Here is a 17,359-nt window from a genome sequence, read left to right on the forward strand (position 1 = left end):
GAAATGCAGTTGTGGAGTTACTGCCTGACTTGGTATGAACAGCCTTTAGGTGTTGGACAGGGAAAAAAATGTTGGACAGAATTCTCCTTGCTGGACATCGTACACACCGAAAATTAAATTACGTTGTGGAATTTAAGTGTTTATAATCAGCACAACTCAAGTAAAAGCAACAATCTGGTTTAAATCCTTCACAAAAGGAAACTCAACATTGGAGCATCTGAAGGTCTTACTAGCCCAATTCTTTTCTTTCCTAGGGAGAAAGTCCCTTGGATGTTACACAGGCTTAAAGCATGACCCTGCATTTTCATCCCTTGGCTTCCTCATTTTTGTAGGTTTCAAATCAGACCCAAAAGACAATCTCATGTGGTTAAATAATGTGGTGTCTGGGTTAATGACTCCAAAATGAGACTGGAGAGAGAACAGACTGTTTCTCCTATAGACTGCCCTAACTCTCAGCCTCTGGGTCCTCCAGGCACCCCATCAACATAATCTTGTGCGCTTCTGCTCATCACACCTTGTATAATTACTCCACGGGCTTACCGTACACGTAGGCTCTTGGTGGGGAGACAGCAGTGAAACTGATAGGTTGTAATTCATGTTCCAGTGAATCCTATGCAGTAGGGGAGGAGTCTTACCGCAATAATGAGGCATTCTTCGTCTTGGCTTTGCTTTTTTTTTTTTTTTTTTTTTGAGACGGAGTCTCGCTCTGTCGCCCAGGCTGGAGTGCAGTGGCCGGATCTCAGCTCACTGCAAGCTCCGCCTCCCGGGTTTACGCCATTCTCCTGCCTCAGCCTCCTGAGTAGCTGGGACTACAGGCACCCGCCACCGTGCCCGGCTAGTTTTTTGTATTTTTTAGTAGAGACGGGGTTTCACCGTTAGCCAGGATGGTCTCGATCTCCTGACCTCGTGATCCGCCCGTCTCGGCCTCCCAAAGTGCTGGGATTACAGGCTTGAGCCACCGTGCCCGGCCTTGGCTTTGCTTTTTTAACAAGTTTCCTAAACCTTGGTGAGCTCCATGCTCAAAGGAGTTCAGGGGCATTCTATTGAAATTCTGTTTTTCCTTATAAAATCGGAATTAAAATGCTCTCATCTGCACTTGCTCCCCCAGGCCTTGGAGACTTGGTCCTGGGGACTCCCATGTGTGCATACCTTGCATGGTAACCGGTGGTACTTTTTCTCAGCTCTTCCTCTGAGTGGCAGAAGCAACGCTAAAACTCAGATTTCCTGCTTCCACTGCAGGCCTTTCTTCAGATACTGAATGCCTTTCTACGTTCACTCCGGAATTATTGACTGACACCCCCCTGCTTCCATCCTCAATTCTTGTACATATGTGCCTGATGTTATCTAATGTTTTATCTTCAGGGGAAAACAAATTCTGGCTTTCCAACAGAAAGCCCTAGATTTATCAACTCTTTAAAGCTCTCTTGTATACAGCGTTTTGAATCTAGACAAAATACATAAAGAGTTGATACCTTAATTTCCAAGAAAATTGATTATGAAAATAAGCTCTAAATGTATAGCCCAGCCCTGTCCAATAGAAATATGATACAAGTCATGCACGTGATTTTAAATTTTCTAGTAGCCATGTTCGAAGAAAAGTAACAGATAAAATTAATTTCTACAATGTATTTTATTTACCTCAATGTAACCAAAATAGGATTTGAACATATAGTCAATATTAAAACAATTGCTAATGAGCAATTTTGCCTTCCTTTTTCACTCTAAATCCTCAAAATCCAGGGTGTTAGTTACAACGACAGCAAATCTCGATTATGACAAGGCACATTTCAGGTGCTCGAGAGCCTGGCACGGCCAGTGGCTGCAGCATTGGACAGAACTGGGGTGACCACTCGCATAATAGCTGGAAAAATCTTCAATGAGTGCTTTAACTTCTCTGCCCCTTCCATGTTTTCCTTCTTGAAGATAGGCCACTGGCTCTGCCTCTCTCTGGATAGCCTACGTATTACACATTCAATAGAAGGAAGGGAGGGAGGGAGGGAGGGAGGGAAGAAAGAAAGGAAGGAAAGAAGGAAGGAAGGAAGGAAGGAAGGAAGGAAGGAAGGAAGGAAGGAAGTTTCTTTTTATGCCTCTTAAATCATCCCATCTAAAAATATTAAGTATAAAGTCTATCAACACTAACATGAATTTTTTAACCAGGCATGGCAGCATGCACCTGTAGTCCCAGCTATTCAGGAGGCTGTGACAGGAGGATCACTTGAGCCCAGGAGTTCAAGGCTGCAGTGAGCTATGATCACACCACTGCACTCCAGCCTGGGCTAGACAGTGAGACTGTTGTCTCTTTAAAAAATAATAAGAATAATAACATGTATTTTTTTAACCTGAAATTAAACTTTCTTTCTTTCTTTCTTTCTTTTTTTTTTTTTGGTACAGAATTTGAAGAAGGCAAAAGGAGTTTACTTTGGCAGAAGTTTCCATATGACCTTGGTCCTGCAGGATCTCACTGAAAGCTAATGCTGCAAACTTGTCATACTTTGACTTCAAAAAGTCAATGTCAGACTGGGCTCGGTGCTTCATGTGTGTAGTCCCAGCACTTTGGGAGGCCGAGGCAGGCGGATCACGTGAGGTCAGGAGTTCAAGACCAGCCTGGAGGACGTGGTGAAACCCCGTCCCTACTATAAATACAAAAATTAGCAAGGTGTGGTGATGGGTGCCTGTAATCCCAGCTACTCGGGAGGCTAAGGTAGGAGGATCGTTTGAATCCGGGTGGCGGAGGTTGCAGTGAGCCGAGATTGTATCACTGCTCTCCAGCCTGGGCAACAAAGTGAGACTTCATTTCAAAAAGACAAAAAAACAAAAAGTAAATGTCACCAAGCACCCACCTGCAGCTGAAGCTAAGTTGGTTGTTCAGTAATATTTGAGACAGAGGCCTAAACTTCACAGACTCCACAAGGCGCCGACCCAGCTGCATGCCTCTGAGCAAGAGCAGGAACAGGAAGATTCCCCTGCAGACACAGCCCTGGGGCTACCACTCTCACATGCAGCACTGGGCCACTTTGTCTCCTTCATCGCACCAGCCTCTGAGGTGAGCAGGTGGGTCCAGCCCCTGCCCTGAGGCCACAAGTCTGAGCCCCTATCTACTTTCTGGGGATACTCTCCCCTCCCTCCTTCCCAGCCTTGCCTCAACTGCAGCTCCCACCTCCAGGACTGTTTCCCCAGCACAAGAGCCCTGCTGTTTAAATCATCAGCTGAAGCCTCGTGCACTGCCTCTCTGAGTAGTGTGTGCTAGGGAAGCCTTCCATGATTTTTCTTCTTCTTCTTTTTTTTTTTTTTAATATAATGATGCCTGATCCCATCCTAAAGGCTGAGCTGGACGATTGCGCCGCTGAACACGTGGTTGTTACCTAGGTTCTGACTCACCTTCATTTGCGTGGGACTTTGAGTTCAGCCTGGATAATCTGCTGCCTCCATCACTGAAATCATCCAGATCCCTTTCAGTCTGGAGAGCTGCTACCACCTCTCTACAATTAGCAATAGGAGCAGAATGAGGAGGGCAAGGCTCACACAGTCCCACCCAAACCATCCAGACACAACCCACGGGGACTCCAGGTCACTCATTCATTCATTCATTCATTCATTCTAATCTGCTCTCACGGAGCTTCCAATGTAGAAGTGCTCCCAGAGAAGAAAACTAGCACTTAAAAATGAGGCAACATAAATGTCAAGTTGGGGGAAATTTTCACTGACCTTTGCTATCCGACTTTGTGAGCAGTGAGGATGGTACAGTTTGAGACAATTCACTCATTCCCTCAGTAGTAATGTGTCAGACAATAAAGATAAAACAAGTAAAACATTATAGAATGTTAGAAATAAGGACCAAGGGGTGAGTAAATTGGAGAAGGGGTATAGGAATTTGCTATCTAAAGGTAAATTCTCAAAGACACTCTTTTTTCGTAGTAATAATTGTAAAATACAGTTTGACCAAACAGAGCCCACCTGTAAAAGTGCTTCCTATCCTGATGGGTGTGTACAGGCAGAGAGAGGTGGCTCTGATAGAATTCTATAAAGTGGGCCTCATCTTCCTCATCTGTGAAATGGGTGCAAGTAGGGAGGACAAACTTACTGAGCGCATTAGCCCAGGTCTTCTAAGAAGTAGACTCAGAGGGCAGATTGACCCGCAAGAGATGTCTTTAGGAAAAAAATTGTGAGAGAAAGTGAAGAGGGAACTGGAGGAGGTTGGGAGAGCCAGGAGACCAGGCAGCAGCCTGGGGACCTTGTGCAGGAGAGGGAAGGGAGGAAGGTTTGGTAGGAAGAGTCTGACGCCGCAGTACAGTTTCAGCCAAGCTGATGTAGAGCCAAAGATGTAGAGCTCTAGGGAACAGGCCTGCCTCAGTATCCCTGCTGTACTCTTCCCTGGCTGGGAGCAGCCTGTGGGAAGCCTGGCCTCACCCACCCAGAGTTCCAGGGTAGATTTCAGGGCATGGGAGCCAGGGCAGGTCAGCTGGAGAAGTGACAGGTACATTTTTCTGGGCACGAAGGTCCACTCCTTGTGCCCTTGTGTATTAGTCTGCTAGGGCTGCCATGACAAAGTTCCGTAACCTGGGTGCCTTCAACACCAGAAGTTCATTTTCTCACAGTTCCAGGGGCTGGAAGTCCAAGATCCAGGTGTCACAGGGCTGGTTTCCTCTGAGGCCTCTGTCCCAGGCGTACAGATGCCACCTTCTCCCTGTGTCTTCACATGGCCTTCTTTGTGTGTGTGCCTGTGTCCTCGCCTCCTCTTCCTATAACAATACCAGTCCTAAAGGACTAGGGCCCACCCTAATGACATCTTTTCACCTTAGTCCCCTCTTTACAGGCCCTGCCTCCAAATACAGTCACATTCTGAGGTGCTTGGGTTAGGACTTCAACATGGAAATTTTGGGGGACACAGTTCAATCCATAACATGTCATGTAACTGCTTCTCCCCACAGTTGCAAGTTGCAGCCCCCGTGGTCCCATGTATCCCTCTTCCCTAAAGAAAACCCAGAAGAAGAAAGTTAGTGAGACAAGCTACAGCCCCAAAGCTGTGGCTGACCTTGGGGCCAAACCCGTATCTGTCGTCTCCCTCCTCCACTCTCGGGTTTGAGTTCCCTTCCCCCTCAGCTCTCACCCTGGCAGGTCCTGGTTGTTTACCTGGTAGTGTGACCTTATCCGCATTCATGAAGGGTCCTGATACGCTTCCTATTCTGGGGTTGCAAGGAGTGTCTAGTCATAGCTGCTATGAGGCAGAAGGTCCCAAGAAGCACCCAAGTGGATCCCTGGGTCCCACACGAATCTCTCCTTCCCATTGTTTAAAAGGAGCCCTTCCTCCTCCTTCCAATCAGGGTGGCTAACGCTTGCCCAGATGGTGACTCTTCTCACTCACTGATCCCTGGACACAAATCCAAGTTGTCCTAGTGGCAGCCATAACTTACAGTTCCTCGCTATCACCAGGACTTCTAAGCCTGTACAGAGCTCATAGTTGTGAGAACCAGGAACACAAAATCTCCCAGTGAGTCACCAGGAGAGATGATGAGGCATTCCTGTTTCTACTCCTTCGTCCCTGGGTCTGTGTTTCTGGGTCCCAAGTTTTGCCCATCAGAGCTCATAAGTTCACAGGACCTGAGCTTTCCAATGACTCTGGAGCTCAGTGACTCTAACAATCAGATTGTCAGTCTGCCCCTCAGCTGTGTCTGCTGTTCCACCGCAGGAGATCCTTGACTGGGAGCAGCCTGTGAGAAGCATGACCTCCGCACAGTCATGGTGACAGATTCCACCACGCAGTGGCGAGGACTGTCCCATCAGCCACACTCCTTCCCAGTTGAAGATCTGAAATCATGGTTGCCATGCACAGAGTCTGTGATTGCTCACTCATTATTGTTTCTACAGCATTTAAGTGTGTCTGGGAACATGTTTTGGAGTCTTTTAACTCCATTGTTAACTCCATAAAATTCATTACATTTTAAGACTTACTGACTACATTTTATTCTTCTATACGATACTGAAAGCTACTGTATTAGACGTTACTTTTCCGAGCTTCAGTTTCCTCATCTACAGTGCTTACATCATCAGGTCAGTGTGAGACTGAAGGAAATGATGCATGACTTTTTGTTATGGACTGAATGTGTGTGTCTCCCCAAGATTCCCACAAATTGAAACCCTAACCCGCAGCATGATGGTATTTGGAGGGGGGGGCCTTTGGGAGGTTATTAGGTCATGAGAGCAAAGCCTTCATGAATGAAATTAGTGCCCTTATGGAAAAGCAATTCTAGAGCTTGCTCCTGACCTCTGCTCTCTTGGCCATATTAAGATACAATGAAGATGGCTATTTTCACACCAGGAAGTGGGCCCTCCCCAGACACCAGGTCTGCCAGCACTTCGATCTTGGGCTTCCTAGCCTTCAGAATGGTGAGAAATAAATGTTTGTTGCTTAAGTCACTCGGACTGTGCTATTCTGTTATAGTAGCCTGAGCTAATATACTTTAAAAGTTAGTTTAAAAACTGGTGGAGGCTGGGCGCGGTGGCTCAAGCCTGTAATTCCAGCACTTTGGGAGGCCGAGACGAGCAGATTATGAGGTCAGGAGATCGAGACCATCCTGGCTAACACTGTGAAACCCTGTCTCTACTAAAAAATACAAAAAACTAGCCGGGCGAGGTGGCGGGTGCCTGTAGTCCCAGCTACTCAGGAGGCTGAGGCAGGAGAATGGCGTAAACCCGGGAGGCGGAGCTTGCAGTGAGCTGAGATCCCGCCACTGCACTCCAGCCCGGGCAACAGAGCGAGACTCCGTCTCAAAAAAAAAAAAAAAAAAAACTGGTGGAATGGGTCAAAATAATTCTAAAATTCATACAAAAGAGTAGATTTTCAACAATTGCTCAGAAGTTTTATAGAAAAGGTGAGTATGCAGTAAGATCTTTCCCTGTTGTATATTAAAATGCACTATAAAGCTGTTACAACCAAAACAATATGGTTCCTGCATAGTAAATATAAATGGATTAATGTAATAAAATAAAGAACCCCCAATAAGCTGAAGTATATATAAGAATTTCATATAGAATAAGGTTCTATTTTGGCTCAGTAGGGAAAGGATAAACAATTCAATAAGTAGGAATAACTTAGGGGAAGATTGGAACCCTAGTTCTGTCCATCTGTTTCTAAGCAAACTTGCAACACAGTAGGTAGTAGGACCAGGACTCAGGTGAAACAGGAGAGAGAGGCCTCCAGGGCAGAATGTGAGAAGGCGTTCATTTTCAGGGTTGTGCAAGTGTCCCAGGTGTGCCTGAGATGCTCATCTGCCTTATCCTAGCCCTAGTCCTGGTAGGTAAAGGTACCTCTCAGAGGAGGTGCTTGGAAACAACCTACATCCCCATCATTAGGGAAATGAAAGAGTCCATTATATTGAATGTCTGTCATGGACTTACGCTACACACGTGTATGTGCCCGGCATACAGGTTCCTGAGAGTGCTGGAAAACACTCACCAGACAGTTAATCATGGCCCCTTTTAGGGAGTGGGCCGGGATGAGAAGAGAGAGATTTTTTTCTTTATTCCATAACTTTGTTAACGGGTGAAATATCGAATCATGTGTCCTTTTTGCTTTGGATTGTGTGGAATTTTTCAGGGGGCAAAAAGCTGGTGGCAAATTCCTCTCAAAGAAACTATCCAGTTTAGCAACACATCAGATATCTTGGTTGTGCTATGGCTGGTGTGGTGAGGGTGCGATGGGAGAGCCATCGAGTTCTACATGACACACGGGAAGAACTGTGAGTCCCTGAGCATGGGTCGAGGGTCCAGAAACGAATGACAGTGGAGAGAGAGAGGGCACCAGCACGGGGAAGGAGGCCACGCTTCTGAAGAGGAAAACTGGCCAGCGAGACAAGTCCCCATGTCTGCAATGGCAAGAAACATGAAAGAAGTGAGCGCTTGAAGTTGTTCCTGTGCTGCACAGGAATGACCCTCCCCAGCCACCCCCACTGTCAGCCCCAAATCATCTGGCAAAGTCTACCACATGCGACTCTCTCTAGGGACAAGATAAAAAATTGGACTCTGTTGACTTAATGTGAATTAGAAAGTAGAGAAGAGACATGAGGGGCAAGATGTGAGATTCAGAACTCAGCAGAACTTTTTTTTAATTTAGCAAGAAGTAACCAGAAGTAACTAAAATTTAAAAAAGACAGATAACAGCAAGTGTTTGCCACGATATGGAGGAATTAGAACCCTTGTTCATTGCTGGCGGGAGTGCAGAATGGTATCGATGCTTTAGAAATCAGCCTAGTTGTTCCTCAACAGGTTACATCATATGACCCAGCAATTCCACTCCTAAGTAAATAAATAAAAACATACTCCACACAAAAACTTACACATAAATATTCAGAGTGGCTTTATTCATTCATAATAGCCAAAAAGTGAAAACAACCCAAGTGTTTATCAACTGCTGTATGGATCAATAAAATGTGCTATATCTATATAATGAACTATATTTGGCAAGAAAAGAAAAAGAAGACGAAAAAAGTAATGATGTTTGGAGACATGTCATAACATAGATGAGCCTTGAAAACATTAAGTGAAAGAAACCAGCCACAAAATACTACATAGTATATTATTCCATTTACATGAAGTGCCCAGAATAGGCAAATCCACAGAGACAGAAAGTAATTAGTGGTTGCTGGGGCTGGGGGAGGAGGGAACAGGAGTGGCTGCTCATAGGCATGGGATCTCTCTTCTTTTTAAAGACTGTTTTTTAGAGCAGCTTTTGGCTCACAGAGAAACCGAGGGGAAGGTACAGAGATATCCGCTGTCCCCCGCCCCACAGAGCCTTCCCCATAATCAGCATCCCCCAGCACAGTGGTCCATTTGTTACAATCGATGGACCTACATTGCCAATCTTCAACACCACAGTTCGTCATTGACATCAGGGTGTACTCTTGGTGCGGTTCATTCTGTGGGCTCTGACGCGTGTGTCATGACATGGATCCAGCACCGTGATGTCATGCACAGTAGTTTCACCCCCTAAAAAGCCCTGTACTGTGTGTCGTCATCCCTCCCTCCCGCAAAGCCCTGGCAAGCACCACCCACCCTTACACTGCGGAGGTTTGCCTTTTCCAGAATGCCATACAGTTGAAATCATACTGGAATTTCTTTTTAGGGTGATGAAGATGCTCTAAAGTCAACTGCAGTGACAGTTACACAACTCTTTAACTCTGCTAATAACCCATTGAATTGTACAGTTTAAATTGGGGAATCAAATGGTATGTGAATTATATCTCAATAAAGCTGTTAAAAATAAATAAATGACAAGAAGACAGGTAAGCCCAACCCATCCCAATATTCTATGTAAATGGTAGATGGTGCCCCCAGGGAAGGTGTTCCCACCCTCCAGGTAAGTAAGTAGTACTTACATATTCAAGTGGAGTGTGGCCTGTGAGCTACAGAACTTCGGCCACCAGGCTGCTGACATCAGAAACATGCCTGGTGTGTTCAGCCCAGGGCCTGAGATGCAGTGAGGACTGGATAGATACTAACTCTGCTAAACTCTTGTTATAACTTGGTCCGTGCCACCCAGAAGCATCTTCCCTCTTTCTTTCTAGCTCCTTTGACCGTAACGCATGCAGAGGCCCACACTATGGAAGTCTGTGAATAGAATTTTAACTCTATTAATTAGAGTATGAAAAAAATATATCTTGTTAAAGGAGTTTTTTATTTTTATATTTTTTGAGACATGGTGTCTCTCTGTTGCCCAGGCTGGAGTGCAGTGGCGCGATCACAGCACACTGCAGCCTCAACCTCCTGGGCTCAAGCAATCCACCGGCCTCAGCCTCCTGAATAACTGGGACTACAGACATGTAGACCTAAACCCAGCTAATTTTTGTAATTTTTGGTAGAGATGGGGTCTCACTACATTGCCCAGGCTGGTCTTGAACTCCTGGGCTCGAGCAATCCTCCTGCCTCAGCCTCCCAAGTAGCTGGGATTACAGGTACACACCACCAAACCTGTCTAATATTAAAGGATTTTTCAAACTGTCAGAGACACTTCATCTGATGGTGGGTGGAGAATGGGCAGGGCACCTTCTCTTTCTCCAGCAGAAATCAGGATAGCTCTAAAGAAGAGTTTCTCGACCTCAGTCTAGATGGATCTTTACGATGGGAGTTGTCCTGGGCACTGTGGGGTGTTTGGCAGCACCCCTAGTCTTACCCACTAGATGCGACCCTCCCCCTGTCGTGATAACCAAAGTTGTCATGACCAAATATGTCTCCAGACATTGTTCACTATCCCTTGAGGGGAAACGTCTCTCTCACTCTGTCTTTCTTCTCCCGCTGCCACACGCCTGCTGAGAGCCATGGTGAATTTTCTTTTACTTCTTTAAGATCAGAAGGCAGCAGAAGGTTCTCAGGCAGGTTCCAGGCATAACAGTGACTGCCTCTGTGTTTCCCACATCTGCTGGGCACCCGTTCACACGGGGCTCCTAGACCCCACTCTTAATATTCTTTTCTGTGCCCCTCCTTGTATCTGCCCCATCATTAAGGACCCCCAAACAAGCGTACAGCCTCTAGCTGTGATATTCAGAATTCACGTCAGCCGTCCCCATCTTTAGACCTCTGAGACCTCCACAAAGTCTTGGGCATGTGTGTGCCTGGGAGGTAGAGACCGGTTGCAGGATAGAAGCCCAGCAGGCGGCCGCATCTGAGTAGCACCCAAAGAAAGGGGAGGAAGGGGAAGCGGCCATGTATTGAGCACCTATTTCATGTATCAGGTTTATGTCAGTAGTTTCTTACACATTATTTCATTGAATTTTCACAATAACTTTGCAAAATATGTATTTTCTCCTTTTCAAAAATAAAGATATTGAGATTCAAAGGAGTTATCGTAAGTTGCCTGAAAATATAGCTGCCAAAAATTCCTCTCATCTCTGACGTACAGAGCTCCTGCCACCTGAGATGGGGCCTATTTCTCCTCCCTGTGAATATTTGACTTGCTGTGACCACACAATGAGGCAGGAGCAAGTACTCTGGGACTTCTGAGCTCTGGCTTTCAGTAGACCAGCAGCTTCTGCTTTCTCTCTCTTGAAATCCTGAGGCCACCAGGCTATAAGGAAGCTCAAGATTTACATAGAAAAGGCATGTCAAAGGCCAGGTGCAGTGGCTCATGCGTTTAATCCCAGCACTTTGGGAGGCCAAGGTGGGTGGATCACAAGGTCAGGAGATCGAGACTATCCTGACTAATACGGTGAAAACCCCATCTCTACTAAAAATACAAAAAATTAGCCGGGCGTAGTGGTGGGTGCCTGTAGTCCCAGCTACTCGGGAGACTGACGCAGGAGAATGGCGTGAACCCGGGAGGCGGAGGTTAAAGTGAGCCAAGATCGTGCCACTGCACCCCAGCCTGGGTGACAGAGCGAGACTCTGTCTCAAAAAAAAGAAAAGGAAAAGAAAAGAAAAGGCACATGGAAGGAAACCAAGACTCTGTGGTTAACAGTTCCATCCCAGCCACTAGCTGAATGCAGGGACCTGAGTGAGCCCAGGCAAGACCAGCAGAAAAATCAGTCAGTCAAGCCCCAGAATCATGAGAAATAATAAACAGCTGTTTGAAGTCACTAAGTTTTGAGATCATTTGTTATGCAGCAATAGATAACTGATACAGTAGTTAAATAAGTTACTGTAAAGTTAGGCAGCTGCAAGCATAGAGAAACCAGTTTCAACACAACTCGTCTATGCCAAAGCCTCTGCTGTCTCATGAAGGTACACTAATCCAACCCCTAAAATGTGGGACTGTCTCCCTGGGTTGAGGTGAAACCATGCATGAACATTAACTGAACAGAAAGGATACCAAAGCAAATGGTTAACCATTTGACAGTGACTATACCTGACAACTTTATACCTACAGAAATGTAAGAAAAAGAATCATTAGAAATAAGATCTGACTATGGAAAAGTTAAATTCATTAGTTTACTTTATATGAGGCGTTTACATTTGTGCTTAATCAATATGCAGCTTATATTGTTTAAATATAATTAATTGTGATATAGCAGTAAATTCTGAACATGGGCATATCTATTCCCAAGTTATCTGCTTCCACCTTTTAAAAGGAAAAAGAAAAACTGGTTGGCAAGTTAATTATTTGTATATGAGCTTCAGTACTTCTCACACCTGATGGCAAAGTCAGAACGCTAATTTCCCATCCCCTCATCATTATCCCCTCAGCGAGGGGTGAGCAGGCTCTTTTACTACTGACCTCTTGGACACTGTCCACAGCAGACCTATAAGCAACATTCAAGCTTCCTCCATTCAAGATCAGAACTAGACAATATGGAAGTCTAAGCCCGATATAGTCCCTGACTTCGAATTTGAACAAATTGAGGGTAAATGAAGAGGTCAGATCACCTCTTTACATTAGCCAACTTTAGTATATAAAATCTTTTAATCCCACAGTGATGTGATGATAAATGGTAAGTAGTCAATAACTAGATCTCTTGGAGGAAATGAAGCCCTGATGTGTATGTAGCATTTGCCAATTCCTGTGGTGTAAATACTCCCACTGCGGCCAATTTCAAGCTACCAACGTGACATTCACCAGCATGCAAAATTCATGAAAACGTAACAGTCAGTTCTAACCTGAATGGCAGCCCCAGCTCACCACTGACAGCCCACCTACCATGTGCACAATATTGTATCCAGTAGATTTCTATTCACCTGCAAGTGACACAAAATCCTAAAAGGTAGTGGCTTCACAGAGAAGTATATTTCTCCCTATGTAAAAGAAGTCTAGAGATAGGTAGTCCTGGACCACTATTGCAGTTCCAAATGATTCTCGAGCACTTAGCCTTTTCTAGCTCTTAGTTCTACCAAGGACAGCCTTCATCTTTATGGTTTGAGATAGCTGCCCTCCCATTCAAGTTTGAGTAAGCAGAATGGAGGAAGCTGCAGAAGTACATGGCTTCTCTTTCGTAAGGGGGATTCTCAGAAACCTCACCAAATATATTTTTAAATGTATTTTCTTTTTTTAGAGACAAGGTCTCACTATGTTGTTTAGGTGGAGTGCAGTGGCATGATCATAGAGCATAGCTCACTGCAGCCTCAAACTCCTGGGTTCAAGCAATCCTCCTGCCTCAGCCTCCAGAGTATCTGGGACTAAAGGCAAACCCCACCATGCCCAGCTTTACTAAATGTTGTGTTTAGTCCAAGCATAGTCCAAAATATTATGTTTACATTTATGTTACAAAGTTACATGGTTCATTCTAGCTGCAAAGAATCCTGGGAAATGTTTTCGGTTGCATGCCCAGCTGAAAGTCGGCATGTTACTATGTTGAAAGGAGAATGTTGAGGTAGGAACCTAGCTGCTTCTGCCTCAGCTACCATTGATGACTGCTAGGGCTGGGCCTTACACCAAGCTCCCGTGCACACCATTGAAGGTTTTTGTATCACATTCTCAAAGTGCAGCAGGACCTGAGAGAATTTCAAGTGAATACGAACGAGCACCTTAAAAAAATTTTAAGACTCATGCATTTCTTTTAATATGCAAGAAAAAGGAGTACAACAAACACTTAGTTTCACAGAGATTTTTGCTTAGGACTAGGCTAAGGTAGATCATGCCAGTTTAAGTTGAAAAGTTTTAAATTCCAGAAAAATATGAAGAAATAGTATAAATGACATGAGAAGATGGCAAAAATTCTAAAGATGACGTCAGCTGCCTGAGATGAGCGAAACACTAAGATTTGGTGTCGTTTCCCTCAGTTTCCAGAGGAAGAAACTGAGGCTCCAGGGGAGTGGCACAACTTGCCCCAGCTCACATGTAATTACGCAGGTAGGTTTGATAACATTGTTCTTGAACCGATGATTAATATCTAATATTGGTTGGGCATGGTGGCTCACGCCTGTAATCCTAGCACTTTGGGAGGCTGAGGTGGGAGGATCACTTGAGCCGAGGTGTTTGAGATCAGCCTGGGCAACATGGTGAAACCTTGTCTCTACAAAAAATACAAAAAATTAGCCAGGCATGGTGGAGTGTGCCTGTAATCCCAGCTACTTGGGAGGCTGAAGTGGGAGGATCACCTGAGCCCAGGAGGTGGAGGCTGCAGTGAACTGAGAGATCACACCACTGCACTCCAGCCTGGGCAGAGCGAGGCCCTGTCTCAAATATATGTAAATATAAATCCCTAATATTACATTTGAGTGTAACTATAATGCAACTTCCAGTACTTTTGGTAAAATCCTTTTTATACACAGTTATAATGCTTAGAGATAATCTCTTTTCTATACATACAAACATAATATTATAATTCATATAAATACAACTGAAGGCCCAAGTTAATAATTAATACTTTTGGACAGCTCCATGGGATGTTTCCAGGAGACCCGGTGTCTCTACAGACAACACCTAACAATAGCTACCAGCTAACAGGAGACCTTTTGATGTCCTTCAGGGCTGGATTTCACAACACACAATAGTGATATTTAGTAAGCATTTCCTGAAAATTAGAACAAATTCTAGGAAATGGAGGACAAACTGGTGAAACTCAGTACATTAGTAAGAGCCAGTGACATGGGTCTAAGGGGAACAATATGAATGTTAATGCCATAAATGAGAGGTTCTCATGTAACTCTATTTGGAAGTAGAGACTTAGGAACTCAGTATGCCAATTTGTGCCAAAATATATGTAAATTTATGCCAAAAAAGCCTCAACCCCTGGGGTAGGGGAATATACATATGTGCATATGTATATTTTCTTTTTTAACCAGACTGTAATTCTGTTGTTCGTCATGGTTTCCTGATACGTGGCCTCACCAGCATGCCCTCCACAGAGAGCTAAAGGCAGTTCAAACATCAGCAAGATCCAGTCACTGAAACTACCGGTAGGGTCTGTGTGACCAGAAGACCACCGGCTGTTGGAGGCCCCAGAAACTCTGGACAAGGTCCCTGGCAGCGAAGCCGCTAAACTCAGAGATGAGTAACAAAGCAAGGTCGCAGAATCAATCAGCCGTGTCTGTGAGCTTCTTTAAATGCAGATAGAGGCCTTCTATCTGTCCAGGTTGTCTGCAGGCCATTCTGTTGGGAGGAGAGAAAGGGATGAGATAAGGTTCAAGGCTCCCCGGCCTCCAAGAGTGGCTGAAGCCTCCAGACAGACTTGTTTTTCACTGGGATAGATATGCTAGCAGGGCATCCCCCGGCGGGTAGAGGAAGGTGATGTGGTGGGGGTAAGGGTGGGACAGAGGAAGAGGCGAATATTTCTGTTTTTAGTTAACACTTTGTGTCTACTATATCATTATAGAAAAATAAATGCAGACTTAAAGCAGCCTAAACTAATTATGAGTGGGGAATTTGTAAAATGATATGATGCCTCCGAATAGTGCCCTGCTGGATTTCTCCATGTGACAAGTTATAAATAAAGCCCAAACCTAACCATAAAACTTGAAGAAAAAGTGGGGAGGAGAAAAGCTGCTGTTCATCTCTAAAACCCACCCTTGCGCACATGCAACACAGATGAGTTCAGAGAGCCCCAACTCAACATCGTCTCTTCACAATGCAAATCCGAAAATGGCTTCCAGATGGAATCTGAGATACACAGCTTATCATTATACCAGGGAGCAGGTCCACTTTTGACCACATCCAAATGAACCACTGATCCACAGCGTCTATGCATGGGCAAGTTTGGCTTTTTCAGTTTGCCTGGAACATTCTTAGACCTGCCACTGTGGTTCCTGGCCTCTCCCCTGGGTTTGTTGCTGAGATTACATTGACCGATATGGGACCAGGCAGTGTTTCAGGCAGGCCCGTGACAACCCCTAACCTTCCTCAGTCCCGTGGCAACATCCCTCCTGTTCACCTTCCTCACTTTATTTTTTCCAGTCTGGCCAAATGGGACAGGCAATGACATCAAAACATGACGGGGTCTCCCACGTGTCAGGCCTCCTCCCTTCCTCTCCAAGCCTGAAACTGCAGTACGCTGTGTATGGTGGTAGCCTTGGCTGTTAAGTAGAGCTGAAAATTTAAGAGGGTGAGTACTGGAAAGCATGTAAATTAGGAATAGATTTGACTGCAAGTGACAGAAAATCCAAAATGACAGTGGCCTAAACAATACAAGCATTTATCGACCTCTCAAATGAAACCACACTGGAGGTAGACAGTCCATGGGTCACAAGGAGGCTACACAAAATGTCAGGGACTCTTTCCAAGTTGTTTCTCCAATTTTCATAGCACAAGGCCTCCAGAGCTTGTCCAAGACAGCTGCTTAAATTCTATTTAATAGCATCGTGTCCATATTCCAGCCAATGAGTGCGGCAGATTGTTTTTAATAATGGTCCTCCAACGAATCACGCCTCCTTGTTCTAAACCCCTTTGCAGTGTCAATGACACTGTCTATTCTTCCATCAAGATGTGGGGTCTAGTTCCTCACCCTTGAATTCAGGTTGGCCAGTAGAATTTGACAGAAATAGCATTGTATAAATTACAGAGCCTAGTCCTTAAGCAATCTCGAAGCTCCCTCTCTCTCTCTTGAAACCCTGAGGTTGCCATGTTGTGATAAGGTGCATGTGGTTTTGGGAGAAGGAGACACTTTGCGGAGAAGAACTGAGGAGCCCCCACTGGCAGACATGTGGATGAGGCCACCTTAGATCCAACAGCAGCTGGGGTATCAGGCAAGATTAGCACGAGAAACCTCCCAGATTTCCCAGCTACAGAATCACAAAAAGTAATAAATTGTAGTGATTTTAGCCACTAATTATGGAAGTGATTTGGTACACAGCAACAGATAACTGAAAGCAAGCAACTAGCGGGAGAGGCAAAGAAAAGACAAAAAGCACTGTCTTTTAATCAGCTCTCCATTTGGCTGTCATGTAACATGGCTGTTGACATCTTTGGGGCTACAATCAGCTGCGAGGGAAATGCAGTCTTTCTCCTTGGCAGCCTGGTACCCAGTTACCACCGAGGGCATGGAGGATAAGAAAGAGCTGACGTTAGGTTATGCAGCTATCACTCAGTGAGAGAGGGGGAAGATTAGGAAACAACAAATTCACAGCACTTTCCCATGACTAGCACAGATGTTAAGTTAGAAAGAGCTGTGGCCGGGCACGGTGGCTCACACCTGCAATTCCAGCATTTTGGGAGGCCAAGGCGTGTGGATCACCTGAGGTCAGGAGTTCAAGACCAGACTGGCCAACATGGTGAAATCCTGTCTCTACTAAAAATATAGAAATTAGCTGAGTGTGGTGGCGCACTTTTGTAATCCTAGCTACTTGGGAGGCTGAGGCAGGAGAATGGCTTGAACGCGGGAGGCAGAGGTTGCAGTGAGCCAAGATTGTACCACTGCACTCTAGCCTGGGCAACAGAGCAAAACTCCATCTCAAGAAAGAAAGAAGAAAGCAAGAAAGCAAGGAAGGAAGGAAGGAAGGAAGG

This window comes from Colobus angolensis, unplaced genomic scaffold, assembly GCF_000951035.1.
Source record: "Colobus angolensis palliatus isolate OR3802 unplaced genomic scaffold, Cang.pa_1.0 Scaffold6, whole genome shotgun sequence".
NCBI classification, from domain to species: domain Eukaryota; kingdom Metazoa; phylum Chordata; class Mammalia; order Primates; family Cercopithecidae; genus Colobus; species Colobus angolensis.